Source organism: Cannabis sativa, chromosome 2 (genome assembly GCF_029168945.1).
Source record: "Cannabis sativa cultivar Pink pepper isolate KNU-18-1 chromosome 2, ASM2916894v1, whole genome shotgun sequence".
Lineage (NCBI taxonomy): Eukaryota > Viridiplantae > Streptophyta > Magnoliopsida > Rosales > Cannabaceae > Cannabis > Cannabis sativa.
Window position 1 is genome coordinate 67,212,671 of NC_083602.1, and position 10,156 is coordinate 67,222,826.

The following is a 10,156-nucleotide window of genomic DNA, read 5'->3' on the forward strand; positions in this document are numbered from 1 at the left end:
ATCCATTGTGAGGAACTGGACAGGCTCTTTTATTTCATGTAACAAACAATACTAATTAGTCTATATCCTTTCAAGTAAGATTGCGTGGAACTGGAAAAAGACTCTTTTAGTGAGCAACACACGTATATAATCATAGTGACACACATAACAATTAAATATAGAAGTACTGAAGAACAAATAAACAAATTGTGAAGATATCTGGTGTCAGAAAGGTGTCAGAAATTAAGCACTCATCATCATCGCCCTACTTTTTTAAAAGAACAAACTAAAAGCATATGCAACAATAATTAACTGGAAAAAGTCCAAATACAAACACAACAATAATCACGATATCAAAGAAACCACATTAATTGATAAAACAAAATTGTTTTCAATAAGTAAACACATGAATAAACATATAACAGGAACAAAATATTTCGAATGATGGGTTCAAAAACAAGAATTTCAGAAAAATATATTATTCACATAGCAAAAGAAGAATCACTGCGGAAACATGGAAAACCAGAAAATTCCCTCAGAAACAAAGTAAGAATCAATCACTACTTCAATGATCAGAATTAGCATGGTAAGTTATAGCATCACAGGGAATTGTTCTATTTAACGAAAATAACAAACAAATAGCAATAAAAAGGTATAGTACTTAAAATATAAGAAAGTAAGAAATCTAGAATAAATAGCTCAGAACTGTGTGAACAAATTCTAATCTCAAACCTACAAAAGGTCTCATAGAGCTGGGATTACACTTGTCATCAGAGCAACATACATAACAATTGACTGAAGAAACAGTAAAGCAAATAAAAAGAATTTGAGGATATCAATCAAAGGGCTCAGAGAGTTGCTAATTGTGCTCAAAGAAGAGTATCGAATTCTTCTCATACAAGAGGTGTCAGAAATTTAAGCACTCATCATCGTCGCCCCATATTTTATTCAGTTAAAAAAAACTAAAAATATGAAATGCTAATTAACTAAAAAAAAGTCCAACTACAAACACGACAACAATTACTAAATCAACAACCACTTCAGAAACTATTCAAATAGAAATTAAGGAAAACCAGAAAGTAATTCTCTCCGAATAAACTTTACCAAAAATAAATCTCACAGGAAAACATTTCGATTTTACAAATAACATAAAAAACGATGAAAAGCTACGGTATTTAATATAAAGAAAAATAAGAAATCTTAGAATAAATAGCTCAGAAATATGTGAACTAACTCTAATCTCAGACCTACAAAAGGTCTCATAGAGCTGGGATTACACGTGTCATCATAGCAATATGCATAATAATTAAATGAATAAAAAGTAAACAAAATAAAAAAGTTTGTTAAGGGATCAATCTAAGGGCTCAGAAAGTTGCTAATTATGTTCAACGAAGAGTATCGAATTCTTCTCATACAAGAGGTGTCAGAAATTTAAGCACTCATCATCCTAGCCTTATTTTACTAAAACGCTGAAATGACAACTATGTAAAAAAAAACACCCAATTACGAAGGCAACAATAATTGCTAAAACAACCACTACAAAAGGTATAATCAACTTGAAATCATAAAAACCAGAATGAAATTCTCTCAGAAATAGAGCGATTCAATCACTTCAATGGTCAGTATAAGCATGGTGACCTTTAGTATTTTAATAAAATAAACATAAGAGATTTATATTAGAGGCCTCAGAATTATGTGTAGGAAAATTCTACTCTCAGACCTACAAAAGGTCTCATAATGAGCTGGGATACACATATCATCATAGCAATATACCAACATACGTAAAAACTGAATATGAAGTAAAAGTAAAGCAAATAGAAAAGAAAGTCCAAGATTCTATCCCGGGGTTCAGGGAAATACTAAGTATTAAAAAAACACCAGTCCAGATGATCTATCCTAGGACTCAGAAATTCTAAGTGTTAAAAAAGCAGTAAATCTAGATGATAAAGAACGGAGAAACACGGCAATTTGAACAGCACCCTTAGAAGGGATAACTTCAACAAAAGAAAATTGCATTCAAAATAAATTAAATTCAAATCATGGAAAACGTAAGAATCAATGTCAATTACCTCGTAACCAGAGTACGGAACAATCACTTCAATGATCAATAATAGCAAGGTTTCTATATTTTATGAATATCACTTGCAATAAACAATAAAAAACTCAAATCGTACACAATATAAACAAAAAATAAGAGAACTTGTTTCGATAGCTCAGATTTATGTGTGGAAAAATTCTACTCTTAGACCTACAAAAGGTCTCATAATGAGCTGGGATACACGTGTATCATCGTAGCAACATCCATAAAAATTGAATATGAAGTAAAGTAAAGCAAACTGTGTTTAAAAAAAAATAATGTAGATGGTAGAAAGCGGAGAAACACCAACAATTTGAACAGCTCCTGGATTGACTCAACATAAAGAGCAATATCATTCATAACAAAAGAATGAAATTGAAATTATGAAAAGCCAGACAGCGATTCAAAAGAAATTACGTCATAAACATAGTATGAATCTACCACTTCAATGATCAATATCATCTTTTCAAAACACTTAATTTTTAAAATAACATAAAAATAGCACTAAATCTGATTAAATTAAAATACTCATTAAGTAACCCATTATAGTAAAATTCAAATTTTTTTTCAGGAAAACATAATAATAATAGGGCAATTTCACAATCACAAGCATAAAATAGCTATCATACAAACAAATGCCCAAAACTTTTGTACCATGTGCCAGGAAATAAAAATGAAAATGGGGTGTGAGACTGATCTGGTGTCATGGTCCGTAAGGGAGATTGTTGCCGAGTCCCAAACGAGAGAGTTCAGAGAGAGTAGTGAGAGAGAACTGGAGAATGACAATGAGCTCTTGGTTCCTTTAGCTTTAAAGTTCATATAATGAAATGGCAGAGGCCAAGAGAGGAGAAATGGGTCAAGAGAGCCGATGACTCATGACTGTGTGTGTGTGTGAGAGAGAGAGAAATGTTAGGTTAAAAGTTAGAATAGTTTGTTTTTATAGCTCAGGGTTGGGATAGATCAGATAATAATGTTTGTAAACCCTAAACCCTAATGTATGTTAATGGATTGCGGCCTCATTTGGGTTGTTCGACCCAGTAAATAGTAAACCTAATTTGGCCCAATAACGTAAAAGGGTTGGGAGATTTGATGACTGAATGGGCTTCCGCCTCCTATGGATTGGGTTATTCGGTCCAAATCCTGGTAGGGTTTGCCGGGTTATTCGGCGAGTCACATAAATGTGCAGCTCTGTCCATGATAACAAATACATAGAAAGAAATAACACAGCAAAAATTATAAGTTTTTTTTTAATGGCATAAATAAATAATACTAGGTTATAGGTTATTTTATTTTTTTACATTTATATAGATTTTTTATGCTATTTTTTTGCTAAAAAAAGATAAAAATCTCATATTTGTAAAACAATAATAAGTTTCGCCGGAAAAGTCGTTGGTACCAAAAAAGTCACTGGAGAAGTTAGTAAAGCCAAAAATGTTGTCGGAAAAGTCACTGTCGCCGGGAAAGTTACCTTCGCTGGAAAAAATTACTAAAAAAGTTACTATAAATAAATGTCTCTGATATGAACAAAAATAAAACTTGTTCTATTACATAATGAATAAAAACATATAACACAAAATAACTCAAACCGATTATAATTGAAATATAACTGGGTTCGACGTAAAAAGAGGGCCCAATCCCATTTCGGACGTAGGCTGCCACCCCCTTGTCCTGGAGGTTCTCCGGCCGGGGAGGGGCTTGCTTCACGAACTGTTCGTTCTCCGGGGGACGGTCCCTCTGTGGCCCCAGACCAAGAGAGGCAGCGGCAGCAAGAGGCCCCCGCCTTTTCTACAGAATGGACAAAGGCTGCGCGGGTAAGTTGCTGGTGGGCTCAGTCCTGAACTCCAGAAGCAGACGGATGCCCGAGGAGTTCTACCTTTGACGACAGCAGCGGGAATGGATTTAAAATAGCAGCTGCTAACGCCCAGTGAGAAGGCTAAAAAAGCTACATTCGGCCGTTGCGCGCTAGCGCGCTTCTGTTTTTCAAAAGGCTTCTTCAAATATCCTATTAAAAAAGAAGTAGTATATTACTAGTTGTAGCTAGCTAGCGCGCTAGCGTTTTCCCTTACTATACAAGGGGCTGCTAGTAGTAGCGCGCAGTGTACTAGTGAATAGGAAAAGCGGATTGAGATTCTATAATATAATGAATAAAAACAAATAACACAAAATAACTCAAACCAGTTATAATTAAAATAGAACTGGTTTCATAACAATAGTATAATGAATAAAAAAAAATGAAATAACTCAAACCGATTATAATTAAAATAGAATCGATTATATAACATGATGAATGGGTATTTTTGTAGTAAATATGGTATGTGTGTAATTATTTGGTGAGTTAGAGCATGTTGAATGGATATTTTTGTTTGAGTTATTTTATTTAACTAATTTTTGTGTGTGAGTTTTTTTCTTAGTTGCTTTACGGAACCAGTTTTTTTGTCTCAAATTTTTAACTAGTTGATAAATATAACAGGTTTCTTTATATTATATTTGAGTTATTGTGTGTTATTCATTTTGTTATGAAACTGATTCTTTTCATATTTATGCCTCAATATCTTTTGGAATTGATCCCCATTTTTTTTAAAAAAAAGATTATAATCGATTTTATGAGGTATTATGCGTTATGAGGTATTTATTGTGAAACTAGTTTTGTTTTTATTTTATGTTTTAGTATTTTAGGAACTGATTTCCTCTTTGTTTTTTAATTGTATCGGTTTGAGTTATTGCGTGTTACTTGTTTGTGTTCATTATGTTATATAGCCGGTTCTATTTTAGTTATAACCGGTTTGAGTTATTTCGTGTTATTTATTTTTATTCATTATAATTATAGACCTGGTTCTATTTTAATAATAATTGGTTTGAGTTATTTTGACTTATTTTGTGTTATTTGTTTTTATTTATTATGGTACAGAACCAGTTATATTTCAATTATAACCGATTTGAGTTATTTGTTTAGAACCGGTTCTATTTTTAGTTATATCTGAGACATCTACTTCTGGTGACTTTTCCAGTCACTTTTCTGGCGACGGTGACTTTTCTGGAGGCGGTGAATTTTTTGGCAACGATGACTTCTCCTGCGACTTTTCGGCCGACACTAACTTTTCCGGTGACTTTTCTAATTTTGGTGACTTTTCTGGCGGAACTTATTATTACAAGTTTTATTAAATTTATTTATTATTTATTTTTCATATTTTAAACTTTAATTATTTTTTAATCTCATATTTTTTGCATTATTTATTTATGTCATAAAAAAAAAGTAAACTATATCTTTAATTCTCATACTTATAAAAATTCTCCTATAGAGAATGAGAGATCCCTGAAAAATATATCTCTTGTACCTGTCTACTTCTTAGCGAGTGTGGGAATTAGTAAAGGAAATTATTTTACCAGGATCTTAGATCTACTCACAAGTATGTTGATTAACACCCTAAATATGAACTTTCTAAAACGATAAAATAAATACATATAAAGTTTAGGAAACCTTACATTGGGTGCAGCGGAATAATATGACTCCTTCCGTTCAGATATCTAGCCCTTGATTCCTTTCTATAGCAGAGCATTATCAATATCTGAACCTGGATCTCTTTCTCTGATTCTTTAGTGTTGATACTCCTTCTTGCTGAAAGTCTTTCTTCACGATCTTCCTCACTATGATTGAGGTATCACTTGCTGTGTGTGGGCACTACTCTAACACTAAGGATTTCAAAATCTCAATGAGGAAGAGAAAGATGGAGTGGTCGGCCAAAGATAGGGAGAGAGAAGGCTCAGTTTTTTCTGAATGAAAAGTCAAAAAATTTAAGTGTGAAATTTTGGTGTAAATTTCCTGAAGCCTTCACTATTTATTTATAGCATTCCACTAGGGTTAGGTTTGAATTATTTGACATTAAAATAATGAAAATATCAGAGGGAAAACCCTACAAAAGTGGCCGGCCATGCATAGTGGATTTGGGCCTCACTTTTTGCAATTTTACAGTTTTATCTTTTCTGCATCCGATTTTCTCAAAAACGCCAATTTTCTAATTCAACCATTTAAATGTCAATTCTAACTATTTAATAACTATAAATAATTATTAAATAATATTGTCATTTATCATATTTATTAAATGAACCATACAAAGTATCATAATTAACAAATATGCCCCTAAAACTCTTTCTTTACAATTTCGTCCTTACTTAGTGAAAAATTCACAAATAGACATAGTCTAAATTGAGAATTATAATTGATTAATCAAAACCAATTATATGAGTCTTACAAGCAATATTATCTCAACTAGTGCAGGGACCATGGGTCAATATAACCGAGCTTCCAATAAGTAGATCAAGAATTTATTACTAAAATTCACTAACTTATTAATTATTCGTTGAATCCACGCATAGAACTTAGAATTGCACTCTCAGTATATAGAATGCTCTATATGTTCCACCATATAGACACATCATTAGTTATCCATTGTTATAATCCTAATTTGATCAATGATCCTCTATATGAATGATCTACACTGTAAAGGGATTAGATTACCGTTACACCCTACAATGTATTTAATCCTTAAAACACTTAACCCCGTATAAATAATATTTCATCTTATGTGAAATGAGATCTCCACCATTTATTTTCGTTTGGTCAAGCTCGAAGGAGATCATTCTTTACTTACTATTCGCCAGATAAAAGCTATATATTCCATGTTTATGTTAGCGCTTCCACTCAATTGCACTACCGTGTTCCCAAAATGTACGTATCACCCTGACCTAAAAGTAGGCTTAACTAACAAATCAAAGAACACGAATAGCCTCTTGAGATTGAGCCTAATCATAACAGGATTAAGATCATTTGATCTAGGATTAACTAGGCGATATTGACTTGAATAGATATTACAGTAAGTTTAATAAATCTAAGTCAAAGTTCAATATCGGTCCCTTCCGATGCATACTCCATGCATCCAACCTGAGCTTTACTTTAACTAATGCTCTGGAAAGAACATAGCACTTCTCCAAATGCAAGTAAACTCTGTTGTAAATTATCATATCAGTAAAATCCTATGTCTGATAAATCTAGGAAACTTTATTCACATAGTCATGTTTACTTTCCAATGTGTTGAATGCACAATAAACAGGATCAAGTATGTGAAAAGGGTTTCAGATGAATTTATATTGAAATGTTATTTCTGATCTTTATTAATAAGCAAATTTGATTATATTGAAATGAGTTTTATTTAGGGCATAAAACCCAACAAACTCCCACTTGCACTAATATAAAACAAAAAGTGCGTTTCAAATAATCTCAACACCTTGATATACAAATCAAGTGTAGTAGTAGTAAACTCCTCGTAATAGGATCTGAAAAGTTGAATTAAACACAACCTTTCCTCCACTATTACTCTTCTTTAATCACAAAATCTTTGATAATGTGAAATTCCTCTCTATATGTTTACTCTCTTGGGATACTGGATTCTATACCTTTGGCAACTACTTCTTGGTTATTCAGGAAGTAACACTAGTAGTTAAGGCAATTTGGAATAGTGCCAAAAATGTATAGAACTTTCCTTAGACTGAATAAGTACCTTTCCTGCAACTTTTAACATTCAGTCCCTTTCTGGTAGACCTACAGACTTCAGATAGTTTTTTACACTTCTCCAAAATCACTATTCCACCCCTAGAGTAATCACCATCTTATCAGAAAGATTTACTAGCACAAAGGCAAATTTCGAAATCTGATTTGGTGTAGTCTAAGAGTTTTAAACACACCCTTATAGACTAACATATAGTTCCTCTTCTTAATCTTAAGATTTACTTGATTGTCTTCCAATGTTCTTCTCCTGGATTAATCTGATACCTACTCATTACTCCCACTCAACAGCAGGTGTCTGGTCTAAGGCATACAAAAGCATATCTAAGACCTCTCACTGTTGATATAAGAAATTCTTTCATGGCTTTATCTTTTCTGGAATAGTTGAGACTTTTCCTTAGATAAATAAAATCTATGCCTAAGAAGTTGTGAAGCTTCTATAGATTGCCATTAGAAAGAAAATGCTTCAGCATCTTACTAAAGTAAGTTGCTTGCATTAGAGTAAGTAATTCCCAGGTATACCACAAGCCATAGGTTTAGATAAACGCAAACCTATAATACTAGGAACAGGAAGTTTTGTTAAGTCCATTGAATAGACTTATTAACAAAAATTTCCTTTTATGTCCTTGTAATAGAAAACTTTAAGTTATTCCATGTGAATGGATTAAACCATAGTTCTATTGGCTTTTCGTCTTAGTTTCTTATCTTGACAATCCATTACTTGTTTAAACTCACAATGGATTTTTAATCACTAGTGTCTCCTAAGTCATAAGAAGGTGAGTTCCTAGAAACTCTCCCACTACGACAAGGTACAGTGAATTATGTCTAAGAAAACTAAATGGTATTGATCTCTTCGGTTGTGACAAGACAACAGAGGCAGTGGGATCATCATATGTCAAATAAGATGATAGAACACTTTTGGAATCAAGAAAAATATCTCCTTTATTTGCTACTTTATTTTTCAGACTTAGTCATTTTCTTAGAAAAGTAGTATTTGTTTGAACAAACACTTTCTTATCTATTGACAATGGGATGGTCCACCCCTAATCACTTAGAATAGCTAACAAACCATGGTTAACAGTTCTAACTTTTCTTAAGATTTTGATTAGGTCATCCATGAATCTAGTAATGATTTACATGAAGTATACAACCATTACATCATTCTGAAATTGTATTACCATAGAAGGATTTAGGCAACGACTAGTAACTAATCATCAATATGCAAATCGAAATTTCTGGGGAGGTAAGTTTGGATATAATTCAAAAATCAATTTAATGATCTTTGAACTGCATATCTACTAACTATTTCTCCACCCCTATCAGTTCGCAAGATCTTTAACCACTTACCTTAATGGTTTTAACCATCGCTAGAAATTAATGAAATTTTTAAACATTTCAAATTTCTCGCTAAAAGGTATAATCTAGAGTTATCGTTTTAAGAATACAACGAAAAACTCATATCCACCCCTGAATGTACATCCATCTGCGAATGAGATGAACTACTTTCAGCGGATATAGGCATATTAACTCTTTGCAGAGATTGATCTTGTCAAATCCACTATGAACAAGATACAAATGCCATAGATTAAAAAAAATGTGGTAGTGTCTTTTGATGACTTAGGTTTAGTTACATCAAAGAGTTCTTAGAATAGTGCAAGTGGATCCTGGTCACAGAATACCAAACTCATATTCCATACAGTTTGAATCCATTAATAGAAGATGGATATTGAACACTTGGAAAGTGTAACTGTATTGCTTCCTAGAAATAGAAATATAAGAAAATTTCTGTTTGGATTCTAAAATTAAAGTCAAAGACTTAAATTCAACCAAATATAATGAGTAATTCTATCTTGGACCACCACTACTAATATAACTCTAAGTCTGATTTGCCCATACAAGTAGGAGATTTCTAAGATTGAGGTTTTATATCAATTGGGAATAGAATTTTGGGATTATAATCATATGCGTCATTTAATTTCTTAAGAGAAAATATAGAATGACATGAAATGATTTATAGACCATTCATCCAATGATATGTTATTGAGCTAATTCGCAATGAATAAGCTAAGAGGAATTAGGATAATTTCGTTGTTTAAATAAATATCCAACGATGCTTCGATTAGCGAAAGTCAAAGTAATCTTATTTATATAATCTTCTTGTTTCATATCATAAAAATACTAGTCTAAGGTGTCATCAATTGATGAACAGCTAGATGTTGCATATACAATATTTATCTTTCGAGATCTAACACTATTATGTATGTCTAATGGTGAAAATCCATTAGGGATTTATCTCATTAGATAAACAAACCAAGTTAGACCAACAATGAGGATTCGAAATTAAACTACAACTTAATAACAGAAAATAACATGGTTCAATATAAATTCATACACAATTCAGAAATTATTAAACATATAGCAAGTAGGAATGACAAGTGAAAATACTAAAACATACAATCCTAAATAATTTCTAAGGTTTTTAACAAACTGATATCAGTGTCCCGTTTAGGAGAGAGTCAAAGCTACCATTCATTGAATAG

The 10,156-nt window shown here is 32.2% G+C and overlaps 7 non-coding genes across 7 annotated transcripts; all 7 read right to left on the reverse strand.

The window, feature by feature from the left end:
* Window positions 1-507: 507 nt before the first annotated feature.
* Window positions 508-589, reverse strand: LOC115721600 (small nucleolar RNA snoR53Y). Its single transcript, XR_004012611.1, has one exon. It is a non-coding gene; the product is annotated as a small nucleolar RNA snoR53Y (small nucleolar RNA).
* Window positions 590-671: 82 nt separating this feature from the next.
* Window positions 672-763, reverse strand: LOC115721596 (small nucleolar RNA snoR69Y). The gene has a single exon (XR_004012608.2). It is a non-coding gene; the product is annotated as a small nucleolar RNA snoR69Y (small nucleolar RNA).
* Window positions 764-824: 61 nt separating this feature from the next.
* Window positions 825-916, reverse strand: LOC115721589 (small nucleolar RNA snoR1). The gene has a single exon (XR_004012601.1). It is a non-coding gene; the product is annotated as a small nucleolar RNA snoR1 (small nucleolar RNA).
* A 270-nt stretch (window positions 917-1,186) lies between these two features.
* On the reverse strand, window positions 1,187-1,278 carry LOC115721594 (small nucleolar RNA snoR69Y). Its single transcript, XR_004012606.1, has one exon. It is a non-coding gene; the product is annotated as a small nucleolar RNA snoR69Y (small nucleolar RNA).
* A 62-nt stretch (window positions 1,279-1,340) lies between these two features.
* On the reverse strand, window positions 1,341-1,432 carry LOC115721590 (small nucleolar RNA snoR1). The gene has a single exon (XR_004012602.1). It is a non-coding gene; the product is annotated as a small nucleolar RNA snoR1 (small nucleolar RNA).
* Window positions 1,433-1,653: 221 nt separating this feature from the next.
* On the reverse strand, window positions 1,654-1,749 carry LOC115721598 (small nucleolar RNA snoR69Y). The gene has a single exon (XR_004012609.1). It is a non-coding gene; the product is annotated as a small nucleolar RNA snoR69Y (small nucleolar RNA).
* Window positions 1,750-2,185: 436 nt separating this feature from the next.
* LOC115721595 (small nucleolar RNA snoR69Y) lies at window positions 2,186-2,282 on the reverse strand. Its single transcript, XR_004012607.2, has one exon. It is a non-coding gene; the product is annotated as a small nucleolar RNA snoR69Y (small nucleolar RNA).
* Between the last annotated feature and the right edge of the window lie 7,874 nt (window positions 2,283-10,156).